We start from the raw sequence: 16,688 nt of genomic DNA, 5'->3' as shown, positions 1-16,688 counted from the left end.
AACAAAATATACACTCAGACTTTTGGAATGCCAATGGGAAACCCACTTTCGCCTACAATCGCCGTTATTATTATGGACGACCTTTTTGACTACACCATCTCGGAGCTTAAACAACAACACAATATTGATATAAAATTCTTGACCAAATATGTAGACGACGTTTTTGCAATAGCAAAACGTAATGACGTGAATAAAATTCTAGAGATTCTTAACAGTTACCACCACAAACTCCAGTTCACCATGGAAATGGAGGAGAACGCGAGCATCCCTTTCCTCGATGTTCGCATATACAGAGATAACAACAAAATCAAATTAAATTGGTACTCTAAGCCAACATCCTCTGGTCGCCTGATCAATTTCTTTTCGTCCCAACCGACCAAGTACAAAATTAATACAGCGAGGAATCTTATACACAAAATACTAACGCTAAGCTACCGAGATTTCCATGACGCTAATTTAGAAAAGATACACGCAATATTGAAAAATAATAACTACCCCGACCACCTTATACACGAATTAAACAACCAGAAACCATGAAAAACAGCAACCAACACAACATACCTTCTAACACAGTAACAACAGATCAAAAGAAATACTACAGTGTGACATACATACCGAAATTAAGTGCAAGCATCGATCACAATATACTCGAACAACAAAACATCACACTAGCCTACAGGTCCAACAATACATTATCCAAAATATACACAAGAACAAAATCTCCAATAGACAAGCAACAACAAAACAACGTCATATATAAAATTGAATGCATGGGAAAAGAAAACAAGCAATGCGATAAAGCATACATTGGGACGACAAAGCGCGCACTAGGTATTCGCATTGCCGAACACGAAGCAGACATAAAAAAACAAAAACCCACTACAGCCCTATCACAACATATGATTAACAACGGCCATACAGCAGATTTTACCAACACGACAATTATTGATAAGGAGAAAAGAGAAATGACGAGATATACCTTGGAAAGCTTGCACATTTTACAAAACAGAGAAAGGAGCATGAACAAGAAGGAAGATAGCGATAATATTGCCGCAGCATACATGCTTTGTCTAAACAAAAAACAAATTAGTTATGACAAGACTACCACACAAGGTGGTACTGATAAGTAAATTTTAATATTGTCCGATATTGTTGTAAGTGTAGAAATTTTGTTTACTTTAAAACTACTGTGTTAATTTATATGTATGTGCTTTTCAACATAAAATATTTTTTGTTTGTTTATTTAATTTGGAAATAAATAATGTTGCCCCTGAGGATGCTGAAATATTCAGCGAAACGTCGGGCGTAAGGTGAATTAATTGTTTTATTTGCACCAGCATAAATTAGATCAGACTAGCCTACAAATCATAAAAAATAAAAAAAAAAAATATTAAATTTTGCTGTTGGATCCATATGATCTAAGGAACACGGCGTAACTTCAAGCATTGTGGGTAAGCTGATGCCTAACCAATGGTATTTATAAGCAGAGAAACGTTGTTAATTTTTAGGCTTATCAGCAAACTTTTTATAATATTTTAGTATCGAACAAAGAATGTCCTTGCGATATTCGGATGAAAAGCGCATAGAATCAACGCGTTTCTCCCTTTTTATTTGCAACAAAAACTTATTGGGTATATTTGAAGTTTTATGTCCAACGATTTGTTAAATCAAACTTATCTGGATTATATGTGGATATTGCTGTCCTATTTGGTGCTAATAAGGAACGTGCAACGAAGGAACTACGTGAATCGATTGATTTCGAAATCGCATTGGCCAATGTCTCCGGGCCTGCTGAAAAACGTCGCAACACCAATGAGCTCTATAATTTTCGCGCCATAAAACAGTTACAAGAAACCTATCCCTATGTGCAATGGTTGGAGTACACAAACGCTTTATTGCCTTCCAAAATCCAAGTAACAGAAGGTGAACCTGTCAATCTATCAGTGCCTAGTTTCTTCAATGCTTTAGGTCCATTGTTGGAACGTACACCAAATCGTGTAATTGTCAATTATATGATGTGGCATATTCACGCTTTCTCTGTCGTATTCCTATCGAAACAATTCCGTAAACGTCAATTACAATATACAACGGCTTTTTCTGGACGTCACGAGCAGGAGGCGCGTTGGAAGGAATGTGTTGACATCACAAGTGGCAGCTTGGCCATTGCCGTTGGTTCGTTATACGCGCGCAAACATTTCAATGAAGATTCCAAAGCCATCGCACTCGATATGGTAACGCAAATACGTGGCATCTTTGATAATATATTGAATGAAGTCACTTGGATGGATGAGGCGACCAAAGCCGAGGCTAAGAAAAAGTTACGTAGTATGGCTACACACATTGGATAACCCGATGAGATGTTGTATAATGCGAAACTGGGGGAGTATTATAATAATTAAATATGGATGAGCAGACGGGCTTACATCTTAACGGCATCAATACTCAAGGTGAAAATATAGCCGACAGTGTAGGTGTCAATTTTATTTTGTTTTTTTTTTTTCTATTTCTCAGAAATCACCAATTCACGCTGGAGGAAGTGGAACCATTTAGCTATCGTGCACGAATGCAAGGCGTCTGATGGCGCGTATCGCAGTACATGAAGCGCGTATGCGTGACATTCGTATAGAAAGGTGCAACCAAATTTTTACAGCGTGTGGCAGCAACAGCTTTAACCAGTCTCAGTGAGTGGGTGAGTTTGATTCGATTACTATAGGTTTATTCTTCGATGACCAATCTGGACGGGTTACTTGTACGAAGTAGGGAAACGGGGAATAATTCAATCCCCTTCAGTGAAATTGTAGTAGACAAGTATCTTTGGTAGTTAAAAATTTATGGGCCGAATGACCAGGTAGTATATTAGTAGTGATAATAAATTTGTAAATGCCAAAGGTTTTGGGGAAATAATTAATTTTTCAATTATATATTTCGTGAATTGATAAAGTCATGTTGGTTTGGTCATTCTGTCAGAAATTGTTTGAAGAGTGTCGTATGTTAGAACGTTATTCAAAAAACGCACCATCCCAAGTTTGGTTGCCAAAACACCCTATATGAGCATAAGTTCAGTGCATCTTGTCATAAGGGGGAGCTAATGGAAAGCATTCCGAGATGAAGCATTCTCCAACAATTCCAATATAGGACGACATGGGCTGATACGCCACTCAGCGGCCGCAATGAACAGACAAAACCCAAAACAAAAAAAAAATGGCTTATTGTCCCAGAACTTTATATCCCTACCTTGACTTTGACATAAGAGTCAAGCTTTTGTGGGGTCCTGTTACACAGGGAGTGTTCACCTTTTTATTCTGAAATTTCGGAAAGCACTTTTCCGTTAAGTATTCATAGAAGCGTTCCGGAAGCCGAAGGCTTGTATGTTATGTGGCAGATGCGGATCTGCATGAGGGTTCTGGTGGCCTCGCTCGGGGTGAGCGAGTGAATTGTGGGATGTTTTTTTTCGAAAATTTAAAAATATAATGGGCCGAATGTTTTAGGTTCTGTAGCAGATTGCGGATCTGCGTTAGGATTGTTGGGTGGCCTCGTTTTGGGTGAACGAGTGAAATTTGCGTTGATTTTTCTTTTAATTTGACTAAACATTTAATGGGCCGAATGCCTTTGTTTTCTGTGGCAGACCGAGGGTCTGCGTAAGGGCTTTTCTGGTATACTCGCTATGGAATAACGAGTGAGAGGGGAGATTTCTGGTGTCCTCGCTCGGGGTGAGCGAGTGAATTTGTGGGATATTTTTTTGAAAGGCGGGATGTGGAGGAACGGGGGGATTGTTAAGAGAGGCTTTTGCTCCTCTCACAATCTATCTCGTGGGAAGAAGGATCAATTTGACCAAAGGTCGTCTGACTTGACTCTTCTCGGTTATGAGGTCGACTACACGTACTCGGTTATCTTCGCCGGGGTGTACGTTGACGACTCTACCTAACCTCCATTCGTTGGGAGATAAGTTGTCCTCTTTGATGGCAACTAGATCATCCACTTTAATATTTTACTTTGACTGTTTCCACTTCACTCGTTTTTGAAGTTCGGAAAGGTAATATTATTTTCCACCGACGGCAGAAGGTTTGATGGAGGGCCTTGAGCTTCTGCCATATGTTTATTGTGGAGGCCGGGCTTTCGTTCACATCCGGTTCTGGCGGCGCCAGAAGATGGCTGCCCGTGAGGAAATGTCCTGGGGTTAGTGGCTCCAGGTCAGTTGGGTTATTGGACGCCGGGCTGAGAGGCCGTGAATTTAGACATGCCTCGATCCGGCACAAAAGGGTTTGGAACTCCTCCATGGTATATTTATGGAGAGAAGTGACCTTTTTGAAGTGGCTTTTGAAGCTCTCCACTCCCGCTTCCCACAGGCCGCCCATATGTGGAGCGCCGGCGCGAATAAAATGCCAAGTTAATGATTGATGGCTATACTTGGAGACTGTTTTGTCTCGGCTTTCTGCCAGGAAGGCTTTAAATTCGGATCGTAAAAATCTTGACGCAGTAAGTTTGTACCATTGTCGGAGTAGGTGTTTTTCGGACATCCTCTTCTCGCGATAAAACGCACAAAGGCTGCAAGAAAGCATGGAGTACTAATGTCACTAGTGGCTTCTAAGTGGATGGCCTTAGTGGAGAAACAGACAAAAAGGCATACGTAGCCTTTGGACAGTCGACATCCCCTACCGCGGTAGCTTTTGATTTCGAAAGGTCCCACAAAGTCTACCCAGGTATTGGTGAACGCGCGGGTAAAAGTAGTCCGTTCGCAGGGAAGGGTCCCCATAAGTTGGGACTGTGCCTGCTTTCGCCGAATTATGCAGGTTTTGCACTTGTGGATGATGGTTCTGATCATGGTCTTGACATTCGGTATCCAGTATTGGGTTCGGACAAGACGGAGCATGGGCTGGTTCTGGAGATAGCCTACAATTGTAAGGCAAGATGATCGGATGACGCTCGTTGTATGACATGTCTTTTGAAGCCCCTATATGCCCCCCTGTTCTAATAATATCATCTTTGTCGATGTATGGGTTGAGTGACAGTATTTCACTCTTTCGATCAATAGGTTCCCTATTTTTCAATTTTAAATATTCTGTATCGTAAAATTGTTTCTGCCAGACTCGTATTAATGCTTGAGTCGTTGCCTTAATCTCATCGGCTGAGATTATACACGCCTTTTCGTGGAACGAGGCTATTGTTCTTGGGTGAGTTCTTTTATAAAACCTCCTAACATAGGATAGAACCTTCAAAGCCCTGGGTAAATTTGAAAAACGGTCGAGAATATCTACATGATCTACCCTTGTCGTGGCATATGTTTCTCCTCAACGGACGTTTTGTATTCGGTCTCTTGTGCTGGCCAGTGGGAATTGTCTTCTTGCAGCCAAGAAGGTCCCTGCCACCACAACGAATTGTTGACCAACTCTAATGCAAGTAGTCCTCTGCTTCCTAGATCCGCTGGATTAGATTCCGAGTCCACGTGAAGCCAGTCCTTGCTACCGACCATATGGATGATCTTAGTGATGCGGTGTGCGACGAAAATTGACCAGGAACAGGGCGGCTTTCTTATCCATGCGAGTACGATGGTTGAATCCGTCCAGAGGTGAACTTTTGCTGGTCCCAAATGAATGTTTCGGAATATTGATTCCATGATTTCTGCAAGCAGCACTGCGCCACAGAGTTCTAAACGTGGTAGCGAGATGGTTTTCACTGGCGCTTCTTTGGGTTTTGCTAAAAGTAAGTGTATGAACCTGATCGTCTCTTTTCACGCGCATGTATATCGCTGCCGCATATGCTTTCTCGGAAGCGTCACAGAAGCCGTGGATTTCTATGTCGTCTTCCGGTGAAAAATTTGCCCAACGCGGTATCCTAATGTTATCTATTTCGCTATAGTGTTGGGTGAAATTTTCCCACCGTTCTAAAGTAGTTAGGGAGACAGGCTCGTCCCACCCGGTGCCCTCTAACCAGATATTCTGCATTAATATTTTTGCCACTATGACCATTGGTGCAAGCCAGCCTCAAGGGTCGAAAAGTTTGGCTATAGCGGACAGGATTGCGCGTTTGGTGATGTTCTCGCCATTCTCTAAAACTCCTGCTGTAAAGTAAAACATGTCTGAGTGCGCGTTCCATCGTATTCCGAGTGCCTTCACCGAGCTAGCCTCTTCAAACGCTAGGAAGTCCTCGCTGATCAGATCCGTTTTGGGGATGTCCTGAAGGATTTCCTCACAATTTGATGTCCACTTGCGCAATGGAAAGCCAGCTGAGTCTAATGCTTCGCGAATCTCGTTTCTTGCTCTGATGGTTGACGCTATTGTATGTCCTCCAGATAAAACGTCGTCGACATACATACTTTCTCGTAATACAACCGATGCATGGGTATTTTCTACATCATCAGCCAATTGTAGAAGTGAGCGTATCGCGAGGTAGGGGGCGCAGTTTACACCAAATGTGACAGTCTTTAGTTCGTAAAGACTGATGGGTTCGTTGGGGGATGTTCGCTGGACAATTCTTTGAAATTTGGCGTGATTATCGGTCACCCAAATTTGCCTATACATATTTTCTATGTCACTATTAAAGACAAAGCGGTACAGTTTCCAACGTATAGTTAAAATAGGCAAGGCTGCTTGGAGTACTGGACCTGGGTGGAGTATGTCGTTTAGACTAATGCCATTTGCCGTCGGGCTTGGCGCGTTGAAGACGACGCGCATCTTGGTAGTGGTACTTTCCGCCTTTACAACGGCGTGGTGGGGCAGGAAATAATTATCCGAATCGTCGGATGGTATATTATTCTTGATTTTTCTCATATGTCCAAGCGTTTCGTATTCGGAAAACACCCGAACATACTCTTTCCCTAACTCTTGGTTTTTAAGTAATCGCCCCTCATTTCTGAAGAATTGTGAACATGCGCGCCTTAGGCACGTTCCTAATTTAATATTCTCAGGGTAATCCTGCCTGAATGATAGCGAAATTGTATACCTCCCATTTTCATCACGTTTTGTCGTTTCCCTAAATAACTGTTCACAATACCTTTCTTCTTCATTAAGCATTTTATTTTTGGGAACATTTTCTATCTCTCAGAAAGCTTTTAATTGGTTGTCCAATGCAACCTCGTTGTAATATGACACGATGCTCTTCGTTGGACTCGGTGCTTCAATTCGACCGGTTAGTATCCAACCGAACACTGTCTCTTGGGCCAGAAGTGTATTGAGTACATTCTTTTTCAGACCGCTCATTATAATTTGGGGATATATGTCTCCACCAAGTATGAGGTCTACATCTTCGTTGACGTAGAACCTCTTGTCTGCCAGAACCAAGTCTGGGAATGCCTGCATAGTCATTGTGTTGATATGGCAGGATGGCAGATTCCCAGTAAGTTTGGCTAGAATCAAGCTGAAGCATGAGTCCACTGGTGAACGTAATTCGATGGTGGATGCCTCTTCAACTTGAGCAGATACTGCATTGGTGATACCCGACACTTGGGCATGCATTTTCCTCGCCGGCAAATTGATTCTGCGTTTCAGTCTTTCTGTCATGAAAGAACATTCAGACCCTGAATCAATTAATGACCGCGCGGAGAAGTCGGTACCATTATGGTGAATGTGTACGCGAGCAGTTCCCAATAGCATGCCTGTGATGGAATTGGCATGACAGGATTTTACATTCTGGTTTGCAGATTGTCGCGCCTGTGCTGATGTAGTTGGGATATTATCCGCATCTTTGAAAGGATTGCGTACAGCCATGTGCTGAGATGTATCCGCATGCAGGAGCGTGCCATTTGGAACAGTTGTAGGAACTGGTGCACTTCGTCACGGTGTGTCCTGGGGATAAACAATTCAGGCAGCCACTTGTGGATTTTATAAATTTAATCCTTTCTACTAGGGCTAACTCGCAGAAGCGTGAACAGTTGCGTAATCTGTGCTCAGGGGACTTGCACATTTTACAGATTGATTTTGTTGTTTGCTTAGATACTTTTGTTTGAAAAGCACCAAGTCTTTTCGGAGGGGTTTCTGTCGATTGTCGCGACGCGTTTTGTTTTTGCACTTTCGAAGTGGCATGCCCTGTAAAACCAGACACCGTTTCAAGTGTCTGAAACCGATTAATTTATCCATATCCTCCCACTTGGATATGTCCATTTTATGGTCTATACTTTGATCCCATAGAGCCAACGTGCTCTCTGGTAACTTGGTTGAGCATAGATAGGTCAGGATTGCATCCGAACTGGAAGTGTCAATTTTGTGGAATTTGAGCGACGAAATACAATTATTTGTATAATTTTGTAGCTTTTTTATTGAACTGCCACACTCACTTTCTACCTTTTTTAAGTTAAATAAAATTTGTAGTTGTGTGTTAACTAAGATACGTTTGTTCTCGTATCATTCACACAAGTTTTTCCAGGCCATCTCGAAGCCTTCATTTGTGAGAGGGCATTTTTTCACGATGTCTTTTGCTTCGCCCTGCGTTTTGTTGTTGAGATGGAATAACTTTTCCACCCCTTTCAAGCTAGAGTTGTTTATATAAATTGCCGTGACCAGGTCGCAAAAAGTTGGCCAAGACAGATAATCCCCTTTAAAGACTTTCGTGTCGCAAGCAGGGAGGCAAATTTTATGCCCATGAGGTTCTTGCTCAGGCTTGACGTTCTTTTCATCCTTCTTGTGTTTTTCTGCCTCAGCAGATATAGACGCTGAACATCGCACGTACATTGCGTATGCTGCCTTTTGCTTCTTTCTGACCGCCATAACGTCATCCGCTGACACCTCATCAGATCCCAATAGCGAATCAAACGCAGACGTTACCTTCTTCCACAAGGACCGCAACTCTTCCTGCTGTATTACAAGGGTGTTTTTTCTATGGTCGCTTTCCGGAATAAGGCTGTAATCTTTATCAAACTCTGCGATTGATTCTGCTAAACGGATGTAGGTTTCCATTGTTTTATTTACGTGTATTAACGAGAAAATTTCGAAGTTTATTATTTATTTTGTTTATTGCAGACTTTGTCAGAGTAGCGACAACGAAAAGGGTTTATTTTGGGCTTTGTGTCTCAGTAGTGACAACAACAGAAGGTTTTATTTTGACTTTGTGTCTCAGTAGCGACAACAGCAAACAAGGGACCACTCGCCACCTCCACAGTCAATGGGTTAATTGTGAACAAGGATTAGAAAGTGCGTGCGATATTGCAATTGAAACCGAAAATAAGCAGAAAAACAAAAGTGTAAAAATTGTTTAAAGTGAAGTGCGCACCGAATAAATTAAATTGAAGTTAAATTCGTGTTTGTGATGTGCAAAAAAAAAATAACAAAAAAACTATTCAATATAGTGCTGAAAGTGAGGTTAGGTTACCTCTTCCTTATGTTGTGTCTGGAAAACTTTACCACTGGTGGGGGGATAAACCAGATAATCACAAGGACCGAAATAAATTAACAAATCAAGTGGTTTAACTTTTAAAATGGAAAAATGGTGCCCACTAAATAATTTCACTTTTTACACTTCTTCTCGGTTTCAATTTTCCGCGCACAACAGGGGTGTTTTCTTTATTTTTCTTTAATAATGGCAAGAAATATAACACTTACTTCTCGTTTGTGCTGGGCTCCGGTGGCTCTGCTGTTATGTGTTGTGGCAAATAAATTTTGGTAGGCAAATGTGCTGTGGCTCTGGTATTTATATATAGAAAAACTCCTTTCTGTGTTTTTGGCTGCTGGGGCAAATAATCCTCTAGACAAAAAATTTTTCTCGGCAGATTGTGCTTACACGTTGATTATCTGTATGAAGTAGTGGACTGTATTATAAAAGGTGCTTTCCGTTCTCGGTGAGGAGGACCAATGTTCGGCCTGGGTGCGTCTGAAACTGGCAGTGGGTAGGCGCACACGGGTCGATCTCGGAATGCATGGTTCACTCAAAAGAAATAAATAAGAACACAAGAGGATTTGCCTCGATATAATCGGATTTAATCAAAAAGCGAGAAAAGTACAGTGCAAAAGTAACAAGTGATATTTTACCTGCATAAAAAGTACGGCGTTGATCCTTGGACGATGCGTATCGTTAGGCGGTTGATCGAGAAAGAGGGCGGTTGTCCCGTTGATGACAACCGCTAAGCCGCGAACAAGTCCTCTGGTATTAAGGAGGGGAAAAGCCACAAACACAACCACCCCCACATATACGTGCATGGGTGCTGACAACCTGCACACACACACATGCATGTGTATGAAACGCATGCATGTGTATGCATGCACACAGATGCGGCGTGGGTGGCTGGAAACATTATTAAAACGTTAGGGAGGGGCGCCATCAATCCAGTAAAAGTTAGGCATTGAGCCTAAACACACTGCGGCTGATCCATACGAATCGATTCATATCACTTTTATATGATTTTACGTATGCTAACTATACGAAACCGCAGTCAATTGATTGTATGGAAATTTTGTTAGGGTATTAACATATAGATAGTGGGTAATATACTGCCTATGCAATACGGCCGCTATGATGCCGGTTGCCGCTTTGACCTAAAATCAAAAACGTTTTTGGGTAGTTTTTTTTGTTTCGTTTAATATACAACGTGAAACTTTCCGATTCAGTCAAGTTGCATTTAAATAATAATAAACCAATTTGAAATAAGACAATATATAATAAAATAAAATAAGAAAATAAATTAGCATAAAAGGCAATATAAAAAATTTAATGATAAATTTTGTAACTTTTTTTTTTTTTGTTCAGTATAAGACGTACTTGATCTAAAACGAGGATTAAATCTGCAAATAAAAAAAATTTTCGGGCAAATTTGCCATTAATTGTTATGAATAAATTAGTTAGTTTCAACAAAAGTTAACTCATTATTTCCGATTTCATGTTTTTTTGAAAACAACTAAAATAAAAAACAAAGAATCTGTTTAATAAAGACTTATGTATTTACGTGTAAGTGAAATTTGCCAAATTACGCTACAAATTATTTTGGAACAATTTTTTAGGATTTTGGTAGAGGATATTATAGGTAAGTGGCAACAAAGGGAAACCATGTTTTAATCTGTCACCGTGTAGCGCGTACGCTTATGTAGGTTTGTGTTTTAGAGCACTTACATAATTGGTCCAAAGATGGCGCGCTTTTGTGCAAGAAAGTGAATATCGATATTTGGAGAGATTGTTGGATTTACAAAAGACTTTTTCCATTAATTATAAACAAATAGAATAATATTTGTTAACAAAAATAGGCCTTTGCACTGCGGCTGATCCATACGAATCGATTCATATCACTTTTATATAATTTTACGTATGCTAACTATACGAAACCGCCTGTCAATTGATTGTATGGAAATTTTGTTAGCGTATTAATATATAGGTAGTGGGTAATATACTGCCTATGCAATACGGCCGCTATGATGCCGGTTGCCGCTTTGACCTAAAATCAAAAACGTTTTTGGGTAGTTTTTTTGTTTCGTTTAATATACAACGTGAAACTTTCCGATTCAGTCAAGTTGCATTTAAATAATAATAAACCAATTTGAAATAAGTAAATATATAATAAAGTAAATTAGCATAAAAGTAATATAAAAAATTTAGTGTTATATTTTTGTAACTTTTTTTGTTTTGTGTTCAGTAAAAGACGTACTTTATCTAAAATGAGGATTAAATCTGCAAATGCAAAATATTTTCGGGTAAAATTTGCCATTAATTTTTATAATTAAATTAGTTAGTTTCAACAAAAGTTAACTCATTATTTGTGATTTCATGTGTTTTTGCAAAAAAATTAAATAAAATAAAAAACAAAGAACCTGTTTAATAAAGACTTATGTATTTACGTGTAAGTGAAATTTGCCAAATTACACTACAAATTATTTTGGAACAATTTTTTAGGATTTTGGTAGAGGATATTATAGGTAAGTGGCAACAAAGGGAAACCATGTTTTAATCTGTCACCGTGTAGCGCGTACGCTTATGTAGGTTTGTGTTTTAGAGCACTTACATAATTGGTCCAAAGATGGCGCGCTTTTGTGCAAGAAAGTGAATATCGATATTTGGAGAGATTGTTGGATTTACAAAAGACTTTTTCCATTAATTATAAACAAATAGAATAATATTTGTTAACAAAAATAGGCCTATGCACTGCGGCTGGTCGATACGAATCGATTCATATCACTTTTATATAATTTTACGTATGCTAACTATACGAAACCGCCTGTCAATTGATTGTATGGAAATTTTGTTAGCGTATTAATATATAGGTAGTGGGTAATATACTGCCTATGCAATACGGCCGCTATGATGCCGGTTTCCGCTTTGACCTAAAATCAAAAACGTTTTTGGGACGTTTTTTTTTTTCGTTTAATATACAACATGAAACTTTCCGATTCAGGCAAGTTGCATTTAAATAATAATAAACCAATTTGAAATAAGAGAATATATAATAAAATAAAATAAATTAGCATAAAAGGCAATATAAAAAATTTAATGTTATATTTTTGTTACTTTTTTTTTTGTTCAGTATAAGACGTACAATAAATAAAATGAGGTTAAATCTGCAAATGCAAAAACATTTTCGGGCAAATTCGCCATTAATAGTTATAAATAAATTAGTTAGTTTCAACAAAAGTTAACTCATTATTTGTGATTTCATGTTTTTTTGAAAACAACTAAAATAAAAAAAAGAATCTGTTAAATAAAGACTTATGCATTTACGTGTAAGTGAAATTTGCCACAAAAAATGGGCCGGTCAAAAATTAATTCTATTTAAAATTTTTTGGTACGCTTCAAATTATTTCGGAACAAATTTTTAGGATTTTGGTAGAGGTTATTATAGGTAAGTGGAAACAATGGGAAACCATGTATTAAACTTTCACCGTGTAGCGCGTACGCTTATGTAGGTTTGTGTCTTAGAGCACTTACATAATTGGTCCAAAGATGGCGCGATTTTGTGCAAGAAAGTAAATATCGATACTTGGAGAGATTGTTGGATTTACAAAAGATTTTTCTATTAATTATCAACAAATAGAGTAATATTTGATAACAAAAATAGGCCTATGCACTGCGGCTGATCCATACGAATCGATTCATATCACTTTTATATGATTTTACGTATGCTAACTATACGAAACCGCCTGTCAATTGATTGTATGGAAATTTTGTTAGCCTATTAATATATAGATTATTTAAATGCTGCCAGTCGTGTTGTTTGTTTATTGCTGCCAGTCAAAATGTTTGTTTATTACTGCGATTCAAACTATTTGTTTATTACTGCCATTCAAATTGTTTGTTTATTACTGCCATTCAAATTGTTTGTTCATTGCTGCTATTCAAACTGTTTCCCATTCAAATTGTTTGTTTATTGCTGCCATTCAAACTGTTTTGTATTCCACTCTACAATTATGCTTTGTGCTGCCAGTCTTTACCCATTTAATGATATGCTTTTAAATGCTTTGCAACCCTCTTGAATTTCTTCGTTAGTTATTTTGTCTGACTATAGCATATAGACTTTTTCAACGAAGTCTTCCGTTGTATCACTTGAGTGTGCCTTCGAAATTGCCTTATGTGTGGTCAAATACTTCGAAAATAATATGTCATCGGGATGAAGTTGATGTGTGCGTTCTTTCAAGAATTTAGAAGTCTGCTTCAAAATAGCAGTCTGCTGATAGTACTTGGCAGGATAATCAATTAATATAGTAGGTGGTTGTCCTGCTTGACAATACTTGAATTGGCAGGATCGCCATATATTATAAAAACTGTGGCGTCCCGCTATGGAAAATAAAGGCCTGTTTCTGATTAAAAGTCAATAACTTTTTTATTTCTGAATATTATGTTCTAAAATTTTGCACAAATATAGAATAGGGTATATGGCTTCAAATGGAATGTAATTTATTATGATATATGAATATACAATTAAAATAAAATTAATAAAAACATAAAAAAATGGTGATTGAAATTGAACACAGATTAATTAAATAATTGTAGTGTTTACTATTGTTTTTTTACATATCTGTTTATTATGTTATTTATACTTGATGAACTTCGGGATCTAAAATTCATTCGTTCACTTTCAAAACATCTAAGGTATCTTCATCAAGTTCCTTCACGTTTTTAATATACAGTTTTCTAATGCTGGTTATATAAGGATGTGAAGTATAATGAAGAGTATGAAATACGTCCTTGTTTGTAGCAGATCTTGAGCATTTTCTATCATGATGTAGATTTTTGTAATCCTTATTACGGGATTCTTGTGCATCTTCCTAAAGTTTACCAATAGGAAGTACTGCAAAATGCTTTATGACACTTTCTCCATGAACTACAATTTTGTGAACTGAAGATGGCATGTTGTACCATTCATAAATACTCACATAGATCCTGGCAGTCTCCATAGCATAACTGCCAAATTTTTTCAGCATTTATCATTACACCCGATGAAAGAGCTTACAGAATTATGTAAAGTCGGTTAATCAAATTAATATCCACTCCTGTAATTTCAGCAGAGCATGTTCAATTAGTAGCATTGTATTTTTTCTTCTTTTACTGAATTCTGACAAATCTGGATAAGATACGCACGGTCTCCCACGTTTTCCAGAAGAAGAAGATGGCGTGGAGTCGGTTGTAACGTCTTCAGGGCTCGGTAAAGTTACTGAATATTCTGATTCTAGCCAATCACAGTTTTTCATTAAAAATGTATCCTTTTTCCATGAAGCTTCTGTCCATCACACAGTGGGGTATTTGATCAATCTAGTGGCCAAAAGTCGATTTTTCAAAATATTCCAATTTTTTTAATATACTCCCTGGCGTTCCTAGATATCCACTGAATAGCACACATAACCCAAAACCTATCTGCAACGTCAACGGAGCTAACCGCGCACATCTAAAGTTGTATAAAAATTGTGTGCAGTTCGATGTACTTTTGGATTAAAAACCAATATGCCCTTCTAACCTAAATACTTGTTCACTTGATTAGCCTTAATCAAATCTAGTTACATTTTCTTTTACGACAGGTAAATGTGTTTTTAATTCATATGTTAGATTTTTTATACCGCATGTTTTAACTGATTTATTCTACTTGTAATACTACTACTTTTCAATATTAAATTTTTTAAAAACTTGCAAACAAAAAGATATATCAGTAAATTTTGGTTAGGCTTTTTTGACCAATGTATTTTAGATGCAAAATAAAAATTTTATTTCATCTTTCTACCCGACGTTTCGCTAGTTTCTCTAGCTTCTTCAGGGGGATATCTATTTATTTAGGAAAAACAACAAAAAACATTAAAGCATGTGGTAAAAACCGAAATGAAAGCTAATATTACATCACATTTTTATATACACATGAATACATTATAAATATCACAAATCACAAATAAACACGTAACACCCTAATAAAACATTTATCACACTTACATATTTATATTGTTTTAAATATTAAATTATTAAAAGAAATATTGTTTGTACCATTCTTTAGTGGTATCATTGTCATACTAAACTAATAAATTTGACTATAGACATAAAGTGTAGACAGCGGCGACGTCATCGGTATCTCCCTTTTTATTTATTGTTTTGTCTCTATTTTGTAAAATTCTTAAGCTTTCCAATGTTAGTCTGGTTTTTCCTTGTTTGTTTTTATCAAGTATTCGTATATTCGCTAAATCAGCTGTATGGTCGTTTTCTGTTGTGTGCTGTGATAATGCTGTGCTTTGCTTCTTTTTCTTTATATCAGCTGTATGTTCGGTTAGTCGAACTTGTAACGCCCGTTTAGTCTGACCGATGTATATTTTGTTGCAGTCTTCGTTTTCATTGCCTTTGCATTTTATTTTGTAGATTACATTGCTTTGCTGTAGTTTTTCAATAGGGCTTTTTGTTCTTGTGAATATCGTCGATACTCTATTTAGTAATTTTGTTATGATGTTTGAAAAGATAATGCTTTACTTTTTTTATTGTTTAAACCTGTATTCAACCCTCACGATCACTCGAGAAAACTGGGATTTTTATTGAGAAGAAAGAAGAATCATTCAGCGCTGTTCTCTGGTGTGAAACTTGTTTTTTAATATTTTCACACGCAACATGAGTGCAAAAAAGATAAACGTCCTAATATCAATGAAAAATTACGAAACTTACCGCAAACTATTGATGTAAACAGCAACATTTAAAACCCCAATAGATAGCGAGCGGTTTTCCGTTTTCTGACTTTTATCACATTTTTACTAGTTAATCCGAAAATCGAAAATCTCCGGAGCTTTTTTTATTAGATTATGTTTATGGATAGCTAGGCTACAAGCCAACATAAAACATAAAGCGTGGGTAAACGTGGGCAACTGTCAAAAGTCTCGATGAACTTTAAACAAACTTTTTTTTCACCATATTTTAATTTGCAATTATTTTAAGGTAAACATTAACATAATATTAAAAACATATTAGTTGTTTCATATTCTTCAAAACGAGGTTTCCAGAAATATATAATACATCATACCTTTTCCTGTAACGTGTAACATTAAAATCAATTTGAAGGTGATGAAGGGAACGGGCTTAACATGGACGTCCGTCAAAACTATAAAATTTGTGATGTTGTAAAAAAATCATTTCATATAATATGTATAATTTTTTGATATTATAGTCTAGTTTGGTCCTTAAGCTATTGATTGAAATAAAAAAGCATGCCAGTAGTGACATTGAAAAAAACCATTTTTAACAACTTCCCTGTCCCCATACAAAGCGCTTTGAGAATGCCCCACGTTCACTAGTTTTTTGTATTACTTAACTGAGTAATGTCA

The sequence above is a fragment of the Eurosta solidaginis genome, chromosome X (genome assembly GCF_040869045.1).
Source record: "Eurosta solidaginis isolate ZX-2024a chromosome X, ASM4086904v1, whole genome shotgun sequence".
Classification (NCBI taxonomy): domain Eukaryota; kingdom Metazoa; phylum Arthropoda; class Insecta; order Diptera; family Tephritidae; genus Eurosta; species Eurosta solidaginis.
Note: the sequence above shows the minus strand (reverse complement) of the source record.